Source organism: Colobus angolensis, unplaced genomic scaffold, assembly GCF_000951035.1.
Source record: "Colobus angolensis palliatus isolate OR3802 unplaced genomic scaffold, Cang.pa_1.0 Scaffold331, whole genome shotgun sequence".
NCBI classification, from domain to species: domain Eukaryota; kingdom Metazoa; phylum Chordata; class Mammalia; order Primates; family Cercopithecidae; genus Colobus; species Colobus angolensis.
The window spans coordinates 453,150-474,133 of NW_012116611.1; the positions used below are offsets into that span (position 1 = coordinate 453,150).

Consider the following 20,984-nt stretch of genomic DNA (forward strand, 5'->3'; position numbering starts at 1 on the left):
TAGTACATTAGAGTGTACCAATCTGTAGAGCATCCTACAAGGAAACAGTTTGAGCATACAAGGTTCTGAGGAAGATTTTGATTGCGAAAGCAAACTAAAAAGATGTGTAAAAAATATTGCCTTTATTTCAGCTAAATACAAAACTACTATCAAAATTTTTTGTCTCTTTCAATCAATCACTCTGTCAATCATCTATTCATCTGCATATAGGAATCTTTAAAAATTAGATGTTTAATGGGCATCTTAAGCTTTATTGGAGTTCAAAAGTGAAATTATTCTTATTGGTAATGCAAGTAATTTTTGGCTGATTCTTAGCATGAAAACTATTTTGCCAATTAGAGTATATAGTAGACATTTTCCCAAATTGTATGAGATAAAGCTATAGCTTTAAGGGTTCGAGGAAAACACATTTTACCGACACATTTATAGTATGCTAGAAATTAAATATTTTTGCAATTCTTTTACATAAAAATATTTAGACACCAACCTAAACATGTGAAATGGACATAGTTTTTCTCAGTTGTATTAAAGATAAAAGCTTGAAGATTGCTTCTGAAGAGATACTCCCATGTTCAATAGAAAATGTGCACAGAATGTCCATAGCATCATTATTTGTAACAGGAAAAACGACAGAAACAACCAAAATAACCACTAGCCAGGGGATACATAGATATAATTGTGCTATTTTCATATGGTAGAGAACTGCAGAGCAGTTAAAATAAATAACCTACATATATATCAATATGAATGAATGTATCTTGCAGATATTAAATAAACTGATAACAAAATCAACAGTGTTATATAGGCTGATTTCAGGAAAGCTGCTCTTTCCAGGGATGTTGAGGGGAATGAGATTCATGAAAGCAAATTAAACATTTCAAGACTATGAATAAGCATCTATTTTTTAAAAAATCGTCTGTTAAATGGTTGTAGGTTTTATGATCCTTTTAAATGGTTAAAAGCTACATATGATTTGATGATGTGTCACACACATATCAACACACACATACATATATCATATACCACACACAAACACACGCGCACACACACACACACACACACACACAGAGTCATATATAACGATAAAAATTTCTACCAGAAAAGCAACCTTGGAAAAATTTAAAGAGATTTGAAAGTATTATGTACATATATACTATGGTCAATATGGAAGGCATTCTGTTATTTTAAATCCGAAGGCACAGCTTAAATCGTGTTTTTATTTTATTTAATTCAGAAAAAGTAACTAGTTTTTGAAATTGCTATATTTGGTTTGATGCTAAAAAAAAGATGTGGGAACAGATGCAAGAAGTGTCTGTGGTGAAATCACTCAGAAAGAGTGAGCAAAATGTGTTTAACATTCTTCTGAAAAAGGGAATGCCAAAATAATTCTGTCACATGGCTCCCAATTTTTAAAGATGGCAAAATACGACTATTCATTAGGAAGAATAGGGTTTCTCAATCTGAGCATTACTGGCATTTTGAGTTAGATAATTATTTGTGGTGTGGGGCTGCCCTATGCGTTGTAGGACCTTTCACAGCATCCATGGCCTCTGCTTACTAACACCATCCACACAGTTTTGACCATTGAATATATCTCCATAAATAACACATCTTCTGAAGAATGGGGGTGTGCAAAATTACCATAGTTAAAAACCCCTGATCTAGTGTTAGGGAAATAATGGGATATATACACACACAAACAAACATATATATAATACATATAGCATATAGATATATATTTATATTCAATATAAATATTCTGATATAAATATACATATTTTAATATGTTCCAATTAATATATCTGATTGAATATAAATATACATTGAATCACCATTGTTTATGACTGTTGTTGAGAATGCCACTGGGAATCATGCTTTTGAAGGTCATGTAGGCAACATGTAAAAACAGTCTTAATCTATATCTCTTGTCCCAGAAATTCAACTTTCAGAAAGGAAGAAATAATACATGATTAATAGCAAATGTTGATGTCAATCTAAATGTCCATAATAGAAAAACTGTTAAAATGACCATTGGTAAAGACATATAGTGGAAAACTAAACAATATTTCAGTTAATTGCATTTAAAGACATGAAAATGGCATATAATATACAATAGTCCCTTTTGCCATGTTAGCTGACATACTCACAGATTTTGGGATTAGATTATGTGCATCTTTTGAGAGCATTATTTTGTCTACTGCAGAAACCCAGAACTCATCACTGTTTTACAAGGTAAAAACTTGAACGTTAAAGCAAATATTACAACTCAACTTCGGCTTTTTGAGGCAGAGACCAGAACTAAATGCTTATTTAATAAAAAGTGCACCCAGATGTGATTTTGTTAAAAGTAATTAAAATCACAGAAAACATACCTTACAAAACACAAACAGAAAATAAAATCCAAAAGAAGATAGCAAAAACACCAGAAAGTATAACGGCTATTTGTCATGCTTACAAATCAATAATAGAAGCTTTGTATCATTAGTATTGCTTTAAGAGTAGTTATGCAAAATTATTTGTTATAAAAGGAGCTCTTCTGTATAACTTTCGTTGTCTTTTAACAGAGCATCCACATTTGCTTTTTGCATTGTTACACTACTTCAATAGTGTCTCCAGATAGCTCTAAGAAAAATGGTTGTCAGCTGGGCATGGTGGCTCACTCCTGTAATCGCAGCACTTTGGGAGGCTGCGCAGAGGCGGGCGGATCACGAGGTCAGGAGATCCAGACCATCCTGGCTAACACGGTGAAACCCCGTCTCCACTAAAAAATTAGCTGGGTATGGTGGCAGGCACCTGTAGTCCCAGCTACTCGAGAGGCTGAGGCAGGAGACTGGCGTGAACCCAGGAGGCTAGGCTTGCAGTGAGCTGAGATCACGCCACTCAACACTGCACTCCAGCCTAGGAAACAGAGCGAGACTTCGTCAAAGAAAAAAAAAAAAAGAAAAGAGAAATGGTTGTCAACTCCAGGTTCCAAGATTCCAAGATACCATGTAATGTATCAATAAAATGCTACAATCAAATGAATAACAAGTTTAGCCAATATTTCCTTCTGATAAATTACTAACAGATTTTCTTAAATTGTGTTCCTGATTTTTAAAATCTTAGGTAAAAATATAAAGTAATTTTGCTTTCAATGTCAAATTGGTAAGTTTAATAAATAATTTTACATTATCCTTGAATGAATTTAAGAACATATTATTTCAAGCAAATATTATGACACTAAGAGAATTATGGTAGTTATATTACATATGTATTAAACATTTTCCACAAGGTCAGTCTGAGAGTCTATAACAAACATAAGATATTCCAGATTATCCTGCTTGCATGACCTTTTTCATAATTTTTAAAAGTTCTAGCCTATTAAATGGGATGCATTTAATAAACAGATTTCCAAAAATTTATTTCTTAGTAGCATGTTGAAATAGCTAAAGTGAACTTTAAATTTTTTGAAGTTCTATACCACTTTGAATTATTTTGTTTTCTAACTGTGAAAGTGGTCTGGATCAGGTTAAATAGATAAATGGATGATAAAACAAGACACAATGATCCGTTGCCTACAAGAAAAGCACTTCACTTTAATGGTATGCATACACTGAAAACAGAAATGGAAAAAGATATTCTATGCCCATGGACCAAAAAAGAGCAGCAGTAGTTATATTAGACAAAACAGATATCAAGACAAAAACTGTAAGAAGAGACATGAAAGTCATTATATAATTATAAAGGGGTCAATTCAGTAAAAGGATATGACAATTGTAAATCTATCCAACACTGGAGCACCCAGATATATAATGCAAACATTATTAAAGCTAAAGAGAGATATATAGCCCAATAAAATATTAGCTGGAGACTTCAACACCACCCCACTTTCAACATTAGACAGATCTCCCAGACAGAAAATCAACAAAGAAACATCACATTTAATCTACAACATAGGCCAAATAGACCTAAAAGATATTTAAAGAACATTTCATCTAATGATTGCATAATACACATTATTCTCCTCAGCATATGGATCATTCTCAAAGATAGGTTATATGTTAGGTCACAAAAGAAGTCTTAAAACATTCAAAAACTTAAAATACTATCATGCATCTTCTCTGACCTCAATAGAATACAACTAGAAATTAATAACAAGAGGAATTTTGAAACTATACAAATAATGGAAATTAAATAATATCCTCCTGAATGCCCAATGGGTCAATGAAGAAATTAAGAAGGAAATTGTGAAGTTTCTTAAAACAAATGATAATTGAAATACAACATCTGAAAAACTATAGGATATAGAAAAGCAGTGTTAAGTTGGAAATTTATAGCTACAAGAGTCCACATAAAAAACTTCAAATATATAACATAATGATGCATCTTAAAGAATTAGAAAAGCAAGATCAAACTGAACCCCAAATTAGAAGGTAAGAAAACATAGAGATCAGAGCAGAAATAAATTACATTTAAATGCATACAACAATACCAAAGGTCAATGAAAGAAAAAGTTGATATTTAGAAAAGATAAAATTAACAAAACCTTACCTAGCCTAACTAACAAAAAGTGGAGAAAACTCAAATACATAAAATCAGAGAGGAAAAAGGAGACATTACAATTGATAACACAGAAATTCAAAGAACCATTAGTGGCAATGATGAGCAAATCTATTTCAAAGAATTGGAAAATCTAGAGGAAATTGATAAACTCCTATACTTATATAACCTATCAAGTTTGAACCACGAAGAAATCCAAAACCTGAATAGACCAATAACAAGTAACAAGATCAATGCCATAATAAAAAGGCTCCTAGAAAAAAAAAAAAGCCCAGGACCTGATGGCTTCACTGCTGAATTATACCAAACATTTACATAAAAGCTAATACAAATCCTACTCAAAATATTCAAAAAATACAGGAGGAGGGAATACTTCCAAACTCATTCTATGAGGCCAACATCACACTGATACCAAAACCAGACAAAGAAACATCAAAATAAAGAAAACAGAGGCCAATATCTCTGATGAATAATGATGCAAAGATTCTCAAGTAAATACTGGCAAGCCAAATCCAACAACACATTAAAAAAATCACTCATCATGACCAAGTTGGATTCATCCCAGGGATGCAAGGATAGTTCAACACACACAAATCAATCAGTATGATACATCTTATGAACAGAGTGAAGAACAAAAGCCATATGATCATTTCAATTGATACTGAAAAGCACTGGATAAAATTCAACATCTCTTTATGTTAAAAACCCTCAAAAACTGGATATAGAAGGAACCTACCTCAAAATAAAGCCACAGGTGACACATCCACAACTACTATCTTACTAAATGGGGAAAACCTGAGAGCTTTCTCTCTAAAACCTGGACAGGGATGCTCACTTTCACCACTGTTATTCGACATAGTAATAATGGAAGTCCTAGCTAGAGCAGTCAGACAAGATAAAGAAATAAAGGGCATTCAAATTGCAAGGGAAGAAGTCAAATTAACCTTGTTTGCAGATGCTATAATGCTATATTTGGAAAAAACATAAAGACTCCACAAGAAAACTACTAGAACTGATAAACAAATTCAGTAAAGTTTCAAGATATGAAATCAACACAAAAATCAGGCTCATTTTTATATGCCAACATGAACAACGTGAAAGAGAAATTTAAAAACAAATCTCATTTACAATAGCCACACATAAAATTAATACCTAGGAATTTACTTAACCAAGGAAGTGAAATATGTCTATAATGAAAACTATAAGATACTGAAAAAATAAATTGAAGAGGGAACAAAAAAATTGAAATCTATTCCATGTTCATGGACTGAAGGAATCAATATTGTTAAAATGTCCATAAGACCAAAAGCGGTCTAGAGATTCAGTGCAATCCCTATCAAAATACCAATGGCATACTTCACAAGAAGAGAAAAAAAATCCTCAAAATTATATAGAACCACAAAAGACCCAGAACAGCCAAAGCTATCCTGAGCAAAACAACAACAACCCCTGCACCCCCCACCACAAAAAAAAAAAAAACAAAAAACAAACCCTGGAGGAATCACATTACCTGAGTTTAAATTAAATAACATTACCTGAGTTAGAGTAACCAAACAACATAGTAGCACTGGCAAAGAAATAGACATATGGACCAATGAAATAGAATAAAAAACTCAGAAACAAATCCTCACACTTACAGTGAACTCATTTTCAGTGAAGATTCCAAGAGTATACATCAGAGAAAAGGTCTCTTCAATAAATGTTATTGGGATAACTGTATATCCATATGCAGAGGAATGAAACTAGACCTGTATGTCTTGCAGTATACAAAAATCAACTCAAAATGGATTAAAAACTTAAATCAAAGACCTCATACTATGAAACTCCTAAAACAAAACATTGTTGAAACTCTCTAGTGTTGGGGTCCGCGTGTTTCCTAAACAAAGGAATGAACACACAAGACAACACAAGACGAGACAAACATGGCGGCTGCCCCGAACTACATGCTCCGCTTTATTTTATAACGTCATTTGTGGAATGTTACCAAGTCACAAGACACATTGTTGTTTTTCTGACCTTTCCCTGACTTTCTGAATTTCCGAGATGTTTACATATAAACAAGCCCCCAGGGTCTGCTATTTGCAACTGAGACCAGTCTTGTAGGCTCCTTTGTCCTCCCTGTTTGCAGAGGAGGAATGCCCAGCTTCGTTTGCAAGAGTGGGACTTATAATATTAATGGGGGAATGGCCTGCTTCGTTTGCAAGAGCAGGATTTATAATATTAATGGGGGAAAAAATGGCCTGCTTCGTTTGCAAGAGCATATAGTCCTCTACACTCTAGGATATTGCTCTGGGCAAGAAATTCTTAAATAGTACCCCACAAGCACAGGCAACGAAAGCAAAATTGGAGAAATGGGATCACATTAAGTTAAAAAACTTCTGCATAGCAAAGAAAACAATCAACAAAGTGAAGAGACAACCCACAAAAGGGGCAAAAATATTTGCAAACTACCCAACTGTCCAGGAAATAATAGCGAGAATATATAAAGAGCTCAAACACCTCCATAGGAAAATAATAATAATCTAATTTAAAGATGGGCAAAATATTTGAATAGACATTTCTCAGAGGAAGACATACAGATATTTTGTTTGTTTGTTTTCTGTTTTTTGAGACGGAGTCTCGCTCTGTTGCCCAGGCTGGAGTGTAGTGGCGCGATCTCCACTCACTGCAAACTCCACCTCCCAGGTTCACGCCATTCTCCTGCCTCAGCCTCCCGTGTAACTGGGACTACAGGCGCCCGCCACCGTGCCTGGCTAATTTTTTGTATTTTTAGTAGAGAAGGGGTTTCACAGTGTTAGCCAGGATGGTCTCGATCTCCTGACCTCGTGATCCGCCGTCTCAAACAGGCATATGAAAATGTGCTCAACAACATTGAACATTAAATAAATGCAAATCACACTACAAGGAGATGTTATCTCACTCCAGTTAAAATGGCTTTTATCCAAAAGACAGGCAATGATATATGCGGCAAGGTTGTAGAGAAAAGGACCTGTTGTACATTGTTTGTGGGAATTTACATTAGTATAACCACTATGGAGAACAGTTTGGAGGTTCCTCAAACTAAAACTGAGCTACCATTCAATTCAGCAATCCCACTGCCTGGTTTATACCCCAAAGGAAAGAAATAATTAAATCAAAGGAATATCTGCACCCCCATGTTTATTGCAGCACTCTTCATGATAGCTATGATTTGGAAGAAACCTAAGTGCCCATCAACAGATGAATGCATTAAGGAAATGTAGTGTTTATACACAATGTAGTACTATTCAGACATTCATCATTCACCTATGATAAACTCCTATTTTTTGTGTTTTTTTAAGAGATAGGTTCTCACTATGCTATACAGGCTGATCTTGAATTCCCAGGCTAAAGCAATCCTCCTGCCTGCCTAAAATTCCCAGCATTTATAAGCATGAGCTACCACACTGTGTCATAGCTAACTTAAAAAAAAAAAAACTTAGGAGATACATAGGAATATAAAAACCTGCTTATTTTTTTACCAAGAATATTTTACATAATATACCTTGTCTTCAGATTCAAAGAAATATATTATTATAAGGCATATTTCAATCCAAATTATCTTTTTTAACATTTAAATCATGAATGAACTCTCATTCACAATTGCTACAAAGAGAATAAAATACCTTGGAATACAACTTACAAGTGATGTGAAGGACCTCTTCAAGGAGAACTACAAACCGCTGCTCAAGGAAATAAGAGAGGACACAAACAAATGGAAAAGTCATTGACAGGAAGAATCAATATTGTGAAAATGGCCATACTGCCCAAGGAAATTTATAGATTCAATGCTATTCCCATCAAGCTACCATTGACTTTCTTCACAGAATCAGAAAAAGTTACTTTAAATTTCATATGGAACCAAAAAAGAGCCCATATAGTGGCAAGAAGAACAAAGCTGGAGGCATCATGCTACCTGACTTCAAACTATACTACAAGGCTACAATAACCAAAACAGCATGCTACTGGTAGAAAACAGATATATAGACCAATGGAACAGAACAGAGGCCTCAGAAATAACACCACACATCTACAACCACCTGATCTTTGACAAACCTGACAAAAACAAGCAATGGGGAAAGGATTCCCTATTTAATAAATGGGGCTGGGAAAACTGGCTAGCCATATGCAGAAAACTGAAACCAGACCCCTTCCTTAAACCTTATACAAAAATTAACTCAAGATGTATTAAAGGCTTAAACATAAGACCTAAAACCATAAATATCCTAGAAGAAAACCCAGGCAATACCACTCAGGGTCTAAGCATGGGCAAAGACTTCATGACTAAAACACCAAAAGCAATTGCAACAAAAGCCAAAATTGACAAATGGGATCGAATTAACCTAAAGAGCTTCTGCACAGCAAAATAAACCATCATCAAACTGAATAGGCAAACTACAGAATGCGAGGACATTTTTGCAATCTAGCCATCTGACAAAGGGCTAATATTCAGAATCTACCAGGAACTTAAACAAATTTACAAGAAAAAAAACCAAACAACCCGATCAAAAAGTGAGAGAAGGATATGAATGAGAGTTCTCAAAAGAAGACATTTATGCAGACAACAAACATGAAAAAACCTCATCATCACTGGTTATTAGAGAAATGCAAATCAAAACCTCATTGAGATACCATATCATGCCAGTTAGAAGGGCGATCATTAAAATGTCAGGAAACAACAGATGCTGGAGAGGATGTGGAGAAATAGCAACGCTTTTACATGGTTCGTGGGAGTGTAAATTAGACCAACCATTGTGGAAGACAGTGTGGAGATTCCATCTAGAACCAGAAATATCATTTGACCCAGCAATCCCATTACTGGGTATATACCCAAAGGATTATAAATCACTCTTCTATAAAGGTATATGCACACGTGTGTTTATTGCAGCACTATTTACAATAGCAAAGACTTGGAACCAACCCAAATGCCTATCTATGATAGACTGGATAAAGAAATTGTGGCACATATTCACCATGGAATACTATGCAGCCATAAAAAAGAATGAGTTCATGTCCTTTGCAGGCATGTGGATGAGGCCAGAAACCATAATTCTCAGCAAACTAACACGGGAATAGAAAACCAAACACCGGGAGTTGAACAATGAGAACACATGAACACAGAGAGGGGAACATCACACACCAAGGCCTGTCGGGGGATTGGGGGAAAGGGGAGGAATAGCATTAGGAAAAATACCTAATGTAGATGACGAGTTGATGGGTTCAGCAAACCACCATGGCATGTGTATACCTCTGTAACAAACCTGCATGATCTGCATATGTATCCTGGGTAAGGGTGTTTTTGGAGAAGAACTGGTATGTGAGCAAGTCAACTAAGTGGGGAAATTCCACCCTCAACATGGGTAAACACCATCCAGTTGACTAAAGGCTCTTGTAAAAGAAAAAATGTAGAAGGGCCAGTTATATTTTTCTCTCTTTTGGCGTAGGACACCCTTCTGCTGCCCTTGAGCATCAGAACTCTAGGTTGTTTAGCCATTTGACTCTGGGAATTGCACTAGCAGTCTCCTGGGGCTCTCTTGCCATTGGACTCAGATTGAGACTTCCATCATTGGCTTTCTCGGTTCTTAGACCTTCCAAATTGGACTGAGCATGCCAGTAACTTCTCGGGGACTTCAGCTTACAGATGATCTAGTGTGGGACATCTCAGCTTCCATAATAATTTGAGCCAATTCCCCTAATAATCCCCTCACATATATTTATTTTCCTATCTATCTATCTATCCATCCATCCATCACCTATCTTTCTATCTATTTATCTTTTGGTTCTGTATCTCTGGAGAACTTTGACAAATACAGAACCATAAGTAAAACATTTTTGCGTATCTATTAATGAAATGATTCCTGAAAATGTATTCCTATGACCAGGTCTAATCTTTAAAGTTTTTATTAGCCTATTAATAGAGCTGACATCACCACAATTTAAAACTTCTTAATAAGTTGGAATCACTCATACTTTTCTGTATAATTAAAAAAGTGTTCATTGAAGAAATGATTCACTCAATAGGATAAATTGCCCACACCTGGATGGAACAACAGGCATACAATAAGCAAGATAATATAATGGAGTTGCAGCAAAACAAAACAAAACACCTATATGGATTAAGGTGGGGAAAGGGGTAGTTTCCAGAAAAATAGTTTATTTTCCCCTAAAGATAAAATGGGGATGTGAGATTAGACCAGAAAATAGAATCTGTCTACTACAGCTTGTCATATCATTTGTGGATGAAATGTAAAGAATGACATCCAGGTCATTAGGTTAAGTGAATAAGCCAGGTCAGCAAGACAAACTTTGCATGTTCTCACTTATTTGTGGGAGCTAAAAATTAAAACCATTAAACTCATAGAGATAAAAAGTAGAAGGATGGGTACCAGAGGCTGGGAAGGGTAGTGGGAAGATTGGGGCAGAGTGAGGATGGTTAATGAGTACAAAAAATAGATAGGCTGAATAGGATCTAGTATGTCATAGCATATCAGGGTGACTATAGTCAATATTAATTTATTTTACATAGAAAAATAACTAGAAGTGTAGAATTAGATTGTAATACAAAGAAATGATAAATGCTTGAGGGGATGGATACTCCATTTAACCCGATGTGATTATAATGTATTGTGTGCTGGTATCAAAATCACTCACGTGCCTCGTAAATATATACACCTACTATGTGCCCACAAAAATTAAAAGTAAAAAAATATTTTAGAATATCAAAATGGTAAAAGTGAATGTGTCTCAAAAAGCCTAAGAGTAGGAGATCGAGGAACCCATAACATAAACATCTATTTTGCTTTGATAATTTTGTTACCAGCTAACATCCTGGACCACATGCATAATGTAAAGACATAAACTAAATCTGAAAACATTTCTCTATCCAAGCAAAATAAAGCAAACGCATGAGGAAATAAAACCCCTACCTAACCGTAATAAAAAGACCAAAGAAGTTTCCAAAACTTTCTAAAATATATGATTTTATTAAATGTTCTATTGAATTAAAAGAAGGAAATTGAACAAAAGGGCAGTATTGCTCCTACAAAGTGCTCTCCAGTTTTTATTTTAAACCATGACTCAGAAACAAATTAAAGATGCAATTAATCATATTCAAAGTCAAAGAGCATAACCATAGCTGACGCTATTTTATTTTTTTCTTTCCGCCCCCTCCGTCTTGATAATGCCATGACAACTCATATCAAGTAGAAAATGTTTTGAATATAGTGAGCATGCACACAGTAGTAATGCTTTAATTATCTTAATGAGTGCAAAAGATTTCTTATTACAGACAAGGGAACAAAATTACTTTTTACAGATTTACAACTGAGAACAATGAGAAAGTTAATGAGCTATTTCTGAGAAAATGCATTTTAAAGAATAATATTCTGGATTCTTATAGATGTAAAAGGCATCTGTCACAAATTTCTAGTATCTTGAAAATGTGTCAGAGTCATTGAGAAATCATATTATTAATATTTAGGCCTAATGGAAAATTATCATATGCCTAATGTTGTCTGTGATACTATATGTAATGTAAACAGAACACACTTGCAAATTAATTAATATGTCACAATTATCTGAAGACACAGTCAGGTCTAATCAAGCTTAATGCACATATCAGATTACACATATCTGATTATAAATTAATCTTTAGATGTAGGACAAATGACTACAAAATGGCAGTGTAAGTATGGCACATAGGACATGAAATATTAATGAGAACTAGTTGTACTTACCTCTCAATAACATCTAAATAGGAATGTGATTGCAGACCTTGAGTGGTTGTAGTCCCTTTCTACTACAGAAAGAAAATAAATGCAGTGAACTTTTAAAAATGTCAGTAAGCCCGGCTTTCAAATGTATAATTTACTATTTTATTGGCTGCTTATAAATGGATAATAATAAGCTTCTGGCTGAATGCAAGCTTATAAATGCAGGATCAAAAATGGGGAGAATGCCATAAGATGGTAAATGTATAATTTTATGGTACTAATTTTCCTCTAAGTAATTACAGTAGAAGTAAAAAAAAAAAAAATACAACTATAGTGTTAAAATGTGAATAGAAATTTTGATATTCTGCTTGTGCAGAACAAGATTTTTATAGGAAAAGAATCTTTGGAAATATAATCACTCATACTTCTGTAACAATGCAGGATCAGCAATACTAAGATTGCTGCTTAGGTTGGATGGCTTCAATGGGTAATAATTTTCATATTTTTTACTATTTGTTTTTTTGATATATTCCTAAATCTCAAGCATGTATGGATTAGCTAGTCATGTTAATCAACGGTCATGAATATAGAAATATTTTCTCTTAGTATTTTGATGGAGCTATTAATATTTTTGTTCTTAATTGCTCACATATTTTTAAATACAAAAACAAATATGTATATACATATGTGTGTGTGTGTGTGTGTGTGTGTGTTTACATATATAACTATTTTGGTACTAATGAACATTGTCACAAATAAATTGTAATTACATAATAGAATTAATGATTTTATTAGTGTTTTATTTATTATATTGAATATAGTTTTGTCCAAGTTGACTTAAATGTATTGGCATCCAGGATATTACAAGGATTTGAAGATGTTAGCTGAAGTCAGCTTTATTTAATTTAGTAAACCTTCATTGTGATGCCATTGACGTAAGAGAAAACAAAGACAGAAAGGATATTTACCCATTTTTATACATTAATTATGAACTAATATTTTCCTGATTATACAAAAAATAAAGACAATGATTTGAAATAAACTCTGTTTTAAATGTATCAATAACATTTGGGGAATTATGAAGCTTGTACTGGCTTTAGACATCACTCATAGGTATCAGGCATTTAGCATAATTATTTCTAAGACTCCATGATCTCCAGACTCATACGGCCAGATATCTAGTAAAAATTTGTACATAGATATCTAATTGGCATCAAAAACTTAACGCATACAAAACTGAGCTCCTGGTTTTCCCTCAAAATCTGCTCCTCCCAACTACTTTCTCCTTCTCAGTAAATGGCAATGCCATTATTTGATCAGCTAAGAACAAATATCTTGAATTTATTTGTTTTACTTAGAATTTAAGCTAAAATACAAGTAATGGAGACCTGATTACAGTGGTTTAAACATACAAGAATTTCTTTTTCCAATTTGACAAATATTTTAGATATAGACAACCACTCTTATCAGTTTAGGGCTTAAAATGCATCATTTGCAAACATCTTGGTATTTTAGCCCATATTCCAGACAGCAGAAAGGAACAAAAGATGAGTACATGCTATATAACGTGCATATTTCACATTGCATGCCTGTATCAGTGTACCTCGTGTCCACCATGAAGATGGACCTCTACTATGTACCTACACAAAAATTTTAAAAACAAAAATATTTTTAAAAAGAAAAGATGAGTACAATAAAGTATACATTCTAGCTTAGCAACTCATTTTAAAGTGCATTCCCAAAAGATCCACCAGGCAATGTTATCTTTGCATTTTCTTGGCTACTTTCATTTGAAGGAGAAGCTGAGAAATGTATTCTCTTTCTTCTTTTCCTTCTTCCCCTCCTCCTTCTCTTCTTTCTTTTATAACTTGAAAATATTTCCACCTCCAATAATAAGGATAATTTGTTATTAAGAGAGAAAATGGCAAGCAGTCAGCAGTCTCTTCTTAATTATTCTTAAAGCCTTTCTCTTAAGCTCTACTTCCAGCCCACAAGAAAACACTGCCATCTCTTCCATGAAAAAAAAAAAATCATCTAACACTCGACACTTTTCACCCCTTCAACTGCTACAGCTTTGCTCCAAGCCAGTATCTGTCACCTGTATTATGGCAATAACCTCTAATTAGTCTCTGTTTTGGCCACCACCACACTGTGATGTATTCTCAGTGTGGCAGCCATACTGATTCTTCTAAAATGTTTTGTCGTACCTCTCCACTGCTCAAAACTTTCCAATGCTTTTTATTCCACTCAGTGTAAAATTAAGAGTCCCAATAGAAAATTAAAAGGTATTACTTCAGAACTCTCTATGTTCAGCTCCTACTGTATTCTCCCTTCTCTCTTATATATTTGAAAACACAAGGTATCATTCAAGGGCAGTGTCCACAATGAAGGGAGGCAAAAAGAATACTACATGGACATGAGATGATGATGGAAATATGTAAAGGAGACAATATTAGGCCCTCTGGTCACTGAGCATACGGATAGATAGAATTATAAGATTGAGAGTGTAAGCAAGGAAAACAAACAAACAAAAAAACAATGTGTTTCTGTATCACTTGTTATTTGGAACTCTGGAGGAAGACATCATTACAGTGTGTTACATGCCAACATGAGATAGCACAGTGGAGTACAATTGAATATATTTTATGTTCTGGTAAATAGAGTATTTAAGATGATTTATTTCTCTGTTTCACATTGTCCCAACGGGCCATGGAGGAGAATCAGAAATTTCTGCATGCCCTACCTAATGGGAAAGTGTGAGAGTGTTGAGAGAACTGATGTCCAAAATAGGCCTGGGATTATGACAAGGAAGGTTCAAAGTCTGTGATTCTTATGAATACAGGCCCCTGAACATTCCAGAAATGTCAGCACCAAAGTTAGCGTATGTCCAAAATCTAGGACAATCTCAGTTGCAATAAAGCAGTTAAGGTAGGGACCAAGGGTGGCACCACAGACTAATTGTGATAAGATACTCTAGCAGATACTGATAATGCTCCAGAGGACAGTACATAAATAAGACATCACTCTCAATGTTTTGCAATTTCTCCTGCACCCAGGCACAAGCAGAAACAAGAATATAGGAGTATAACACTGATAAATGCTTGTACTGTATAGGATTTTAATGTATAGAATTTTTTATTTATTCACTAAAACTCAAAGTACAGAAATATTACTTCTTGTATTTTCTCTATAAATGATGTCATAGATGACCCATGACAAAATGGAAAAGTAGACAGAAGAAGAAGTTTGCCTTTTAAAATAACATCATTTTTCTGTATTACTTGAACCTCTTTCAGTACTCAGGACTTCACAGGCAAAGGAGCAACACATCTGGTTAATAAAGAAAAATAGTATATCTTTTTAAGGAAATGAATATGTTAGACCTCCAGAGAACATCTGAATTTTAAAATGAGGGACATTTGTAGAGTATGATATCTTATCTAAAAGAAGTTAGTAGGGGATTTTAGTATTTCATCAAACAAGTCATATCTATTTAGCAAAGGAGCTCTGTATTGACACAATTCTCATCAAACTTTATAAGGCTAACTCCCTTGCCTATTCTGCCTATGCAAAAATTCTGTCCAGAAAGGCAGGATAATATATTTGCTACTTATCTTCAAAGGAAACAGAAGACCTGCTAGGCTTGGAATTGAAGAATATTTAAGGAAAAGACTATTCTGCAAATTATGGCAAGATTAAGAGAACCAATGAGGCAGATTGAGGCATCTGGTAACTAGCAACAGAAAGAAGTCCTTGTAACCATTAGCTCTCAAGGGACAAAAAGGAAGAAATGGTGACATTGAGAAATTGTTAGAGTTAAAGCCATACAAAGGAGCCTGCCAAACAGGAGCTATATTTACTCATTTATTTTTGTTCCATGCACCTCTTTGTCAGTAAAAAAAAATATATGGATCCCTTCACAGAATACTAATTTTAAATGCCAAAATAAAATACGTCGGATTAAGAAGAAAGGAAAGTAATCTCACAGTTGATAGACAAGTATTTCTTAACATAAGAGAGTAATCTCAGAGTTGAGTGACAGGTATTCCAGAATCACAGAGACTTGCTTTTTTCAAGCAGTAATTACATTAGTTTGTCGGATAATACCCTCTAAATATAATCAAATGCAAATTTTGTAAGTTTAGTTAGTCTTTGATATTCGCACAGAGAGATTAATTTGGGGGACTTATTTTCTTAAGTGTTGTGATTAGAAAATTAGTTGTGAAATATATCAAATTTACTTTTATCATTTATTAAGATCATTTTTCATTTTTATCAAAACGGTGAATGAGCTAAAATAGATAAAACTATAACTGTGTGATCTCTGCATTCACAGTTTAATCTTAATTGATCATGATGTAATTTTTATGCATATACTACAGGAGGCAATGCAGTTACATATTATCAAAAATGTATGTGTCAGTGTCTATCAGTGAGGTGAACTGGTTTTCTTTTTTTCTCTTAGCTGTTTTTGTCAGATATTGTTTACAACGTTATGATGATTTAGTAATAATGAAAATAAACAAAGTAGCACACTACCAGTGTGCTAAGCATATTTCACTTATTCTTGAATCTTGAAAAATATGCATAATTTTTTCTTTGTTCTCTATACTTAGGAATAGCTAAATAGCAACAAAATTCTCTGTTCTTAAACATACTGCAAAAAACTGCCTGCAAAATTTTCTGGGCCAGAAAATTTTCATAGCATAACCCTTTGAAAATGTGCTCAATATTGTATATAATACTCATCTGATTAGCTTTTCTATTGCTTCTTCAGTCAATTTATTGGTAATTATAATTTTCTTACAAATTAATCATTTTACTCAAACTTGCATAAATTCAGCTCAAAGACTAATTAATTTTACTTTTATTTGCTTTGTTGAGTGTTTTTCTGTTACTCTTTGTTTTTTCATTGCAATTGTGGGCTTTTCTCTTAATAAATTTTATTTTATAATTATTCTCATTTAGAATAATTTATTGTCTATTAGTTTACTTTTTCTAATACTTTAATATAATATGCATATTTCTTCAATTTTACTCAGTTTTTTTTTTTTTTTGGAGACGAGTCTTGCTCTGTCACCCAAGCTGGACTGCAATGGTGCTGTCTCAGCTCACTGCAACCTCCGCCTCCTGGGTTCAAGTGATTCTCCTGCCTCAACCCCCTGAGTAGCTGGGACTACAGGTGTACGCCACCACACTGGCTAATTTTTGTATTTTTAGTAGCAACGGGGTTTCACCATGTTGGCCAAGATGATCTTGATCTCCTGACCTTGCAATCCACCCACCTTGGCCTCCCAAAGTGCTGGGATTACAGGTGTGAGCTACCGCGCCCAGCCTACTTAGGTTTTTATCTTAAGCAAGACAATTAAATTTCTTTTATTGTGTTTAGAAAGAAATTTGTTTAAAAGCTATAACGTATCTACTGTGCTTATCTCATGAGTTTTGAAAATCTCATGATTATTTTCTGGATAGCCATAAGTGCTAGTGTTGATTTACTCATCAACCTACAAGTTGTTTAAAAGAGAGCTCCTCACTGTTCTATCCATGGTTCAATGTTTTCATTTTTTTACTAAGAACTAAAGTTCTCTATTCATCCATTATGTGAGACATGAAAATGCAAAACTCCCACTTCCATCAATGCAATTAAAACTATGTATAATGTTTGTTGTCTGATAAATTTTCTTTCCTTGCATACATGCTTATTTTAAGAAATCAAATAGAGTGCTTTTCTTTCAGAATGATGACATGTAGTGTCTCACAGAGACACTCCCTCGTGAAAAATGCCTAACTAGCATAAAAACATTTAAAAACACAACCATTTAATATCCCTGGAAATTGTCCTAATTAGCAAAAGTAAATTATTTTAAAAATCTACTAAAACTTAATAAGAGCACAGAGACCTCATGATATCTGAGACCTTCTCCTTCGCCTCTCCTGGGCTAATCTTGACATAAATTTTATATTGGGTGGATATAGCCAAAAAGATAGACTCTCTACTCTCAAATCCAAATTAAGGTTTTCTGTATCTCACCTAGAGGGGTAGGTCATCAACATGTTTTATCTCCTCCAACTCCTAGTTAAAGAGGCCAAATTAATAGTGAGTGTGACCAAGAAGTGGGACCTTGTACCTACACCCAATCTCTACATAGAGAATGGAAGCTCTAATGCAAGTGTGGTAAGCTGAGAATTCTGGGACCCCCAAATGCTCTTGCCCTAGCTCATTTATTGAGCAGTTTCCATGTTAGGAGAGACAAGCATAAGAGAACACAGTCTAGTGGCCTGCCTAGTGCACAGAGTAGTTAGTCATATAGTTAGCCAGAGGGAAGGGAAGAATATAAGGAAAGAGAGCTGTGAAGCTCCCCTTACAAAATCTGACATTATAGAACATGTAGGAGTTTAAAATTAAGGACACTCTCAGTAGCAATGGCTCTTCTCAATCAAGATCAGCAATCTGAAAGATAGGCCAGATACTTTACCAGAAAGTATGAAAAAATATAGCTAAGAATAGCCACCCTAAGGTCATAACAAAGTTTAAAGATGGGCCTTAAATACTATTCCTGATGCAACTTAACTGGATCAAATTGCTGAGCGATACTTCACTGAGGGTATGGCTGAATACAATAGAGAAATCAGTTGATAATTAGTGAAACTGAACTGGAGGGAAATAATACCAAATGATGCAGAGAGTTTTACAGAAAAAAATATGAAAAGAGATAATCAAAGAGATCTCTGACAAAGTCACTACAATCTCAGGGTGATTATTCACACCCATGTAGGTGGCTTCAAAGGAGGAACACAAAAGGCTTCAAACTGCTGTAGCAATCAATTTCACTAACATAGCCTAGCCAGGTTAAAAATAATAATAATAATAATAATAATAATAACAAAGTAAGCAACAACAGAAACAAAGGCAGAAAAAAAAACACTTAGTACCCCAAATTGTCACAATATAGGACCTATAGCATTCAGTTATCAAAAAATTACAAGATATGCAAATAAATAGGAATGTGTGAATGATACACAGAAAAAAGAAAACACTGAGAAAAGTATGTAAAAATGAGGAGCTATGAGATATAACAGAAAAAGACTTAAAGGAGCCATGACAAATATGTTCAAATAACTATTATGGAGATCGCTATTAACAACTGAACATCAAATGTAGAAGACATAGAAAAGTAAGCATAAACCAACTCAGAAGCAAGCAGAAAACAAGAAATAAGCAAAATTAGAGCTGAAATGAATACAGTTGACACCAAAAATACAGAAAATTTTTATAAAATTAGGTTTGTTTTTGAAAGAATAAATAAGATTGATAGACCACTAGCTAGAATAATAAAGAAAAAAAAAAGATAAGATCCAAGAAAACACAACCAAAAATGACAAAGAGGACATTATCACAACACTCACAGAAATACAAAAATCCTCAGAGACTATTACAAACACCTCTATGAACACGAACACAAACTAGAAAACCTAGAAAAAATGAATAAATTCTGAGAAGCATATAACCTCTCAAAATTGAACTAGGAAGAAATTCAAATGCTGAACAGACCAATAACTAGTTCCAAAATTGAATCAGTAATAAAAAGCCTACCAACCAGAGAAAGCCCAAAACCAGATTAATTAAAACCTCAATTCTGCAAGATGTATAAAGAAGAGCTGATACCATTCTAACTGTAACAGTTCCAAAAACTTTATTCTGATAACAAAACCTGGCAGAGACACAATGACAACAGCAACAACAAGAAACACTGCCAAAATGCAAAAAAAAAAAAAAAAAAGGAAAGAAGAAGAAGAAGAAAGAAAGAAAGGAAAGAAAGAAAGAAAGAAAGAAGGAAGGAAGGAAGGAAGGAAGGAAGGAAGGAAGGAAGGAAAGAAGGAAGGAGGGAAAGACCTAGCAAAATGAATCCAGCAGCACATCAAAAAGCTAATCCATGATCAAGTCGACTTTATCCCTGGGAGGCAAGATTGGTTCAACACATGCAAATCAATAAATGTGATCCATTACATAAATAGAACTTTTAAAAAAGTGATCATCTCAATAGATGCAGAAAAGACTTTCAGCAAAATTCAGCGTTCCTTCATGTTTAAAACTCTAACCGAATTAGGCATTGAGGAAACATACTTCAAAATAATAAGAGCCATCTATGACAAACACATGGCCAACATCTTAGGGAAAAGGCAAAAACTGGAAACATTACCCTTGGGAAATGGAACAAGACAAGGATGCCCATTCTCCACAATTCTATTGAACATAGTACTGAATGTCCCAGTCAGAGCAATCAAGCAAAGGAAAGAAATGAAAGGCAACCAAACAGGAAGACAGGAAGTCAAACTATCTCTCTTTGTAGATCATATGATTTTATACCTAGAAGACCTCACCGTCTCTGCCCCATAGTTCCTAGATCTGATAACAGCTTCAGAAAAGTTTCAGGATACAAAATTATTACCGGTAGTGGGTCTTGACTACACACTACTTGGTCCTTGGCGTTTTAAACAAAGAATTGAACAAAACGCGCAAGGTAGCAGAGAAATGAAATGCAACAACGAAGCAGCGAAAGCAGGAATTTATTAAAGAGAGAAAGCACTCTGCAGGGAGGGAGTGGGTCCCAGCAAGCGGCCCCACGGCCCAGTTACAGAAGTTTCTGGGCTTTAAGAACTCTGTTTGAGGTTATTGGGCTACCCCTTATCTGGATGAAGGATTTGGTCTGTGGC

The 20,984-nt window shown here is 34.4% G+C and overlaps 1 long non-coding RNA gene across 1 annotated transcript in view; it reads right to left on the reverse strand.

Annotated features, from left to right (window-relative positions):
• Nucleotides 1-1,755: 1,755 nt before the first annotated feature.
• The window catches only part of LOC105518907, a 28,108-nt gene continuing 8,879 nt past the window's right edge, over nucleotides 1,756-20,984 (reverse strand). The window contains exons 2-3 of the long non-coding RNA XR_001002892.1: nucleotides 12,294-12,355; nucleotides 1,756-1,942 (exon numbers count right to left, since the gene is read on the reverse strand). This is a non-coding gene — a long non-coding RNA (uncharacterized LOC105518907). The remainder of the gene's footprint in view (nucleotides 1,943-12,293; nucleotides 12,356-20,984) is intronic.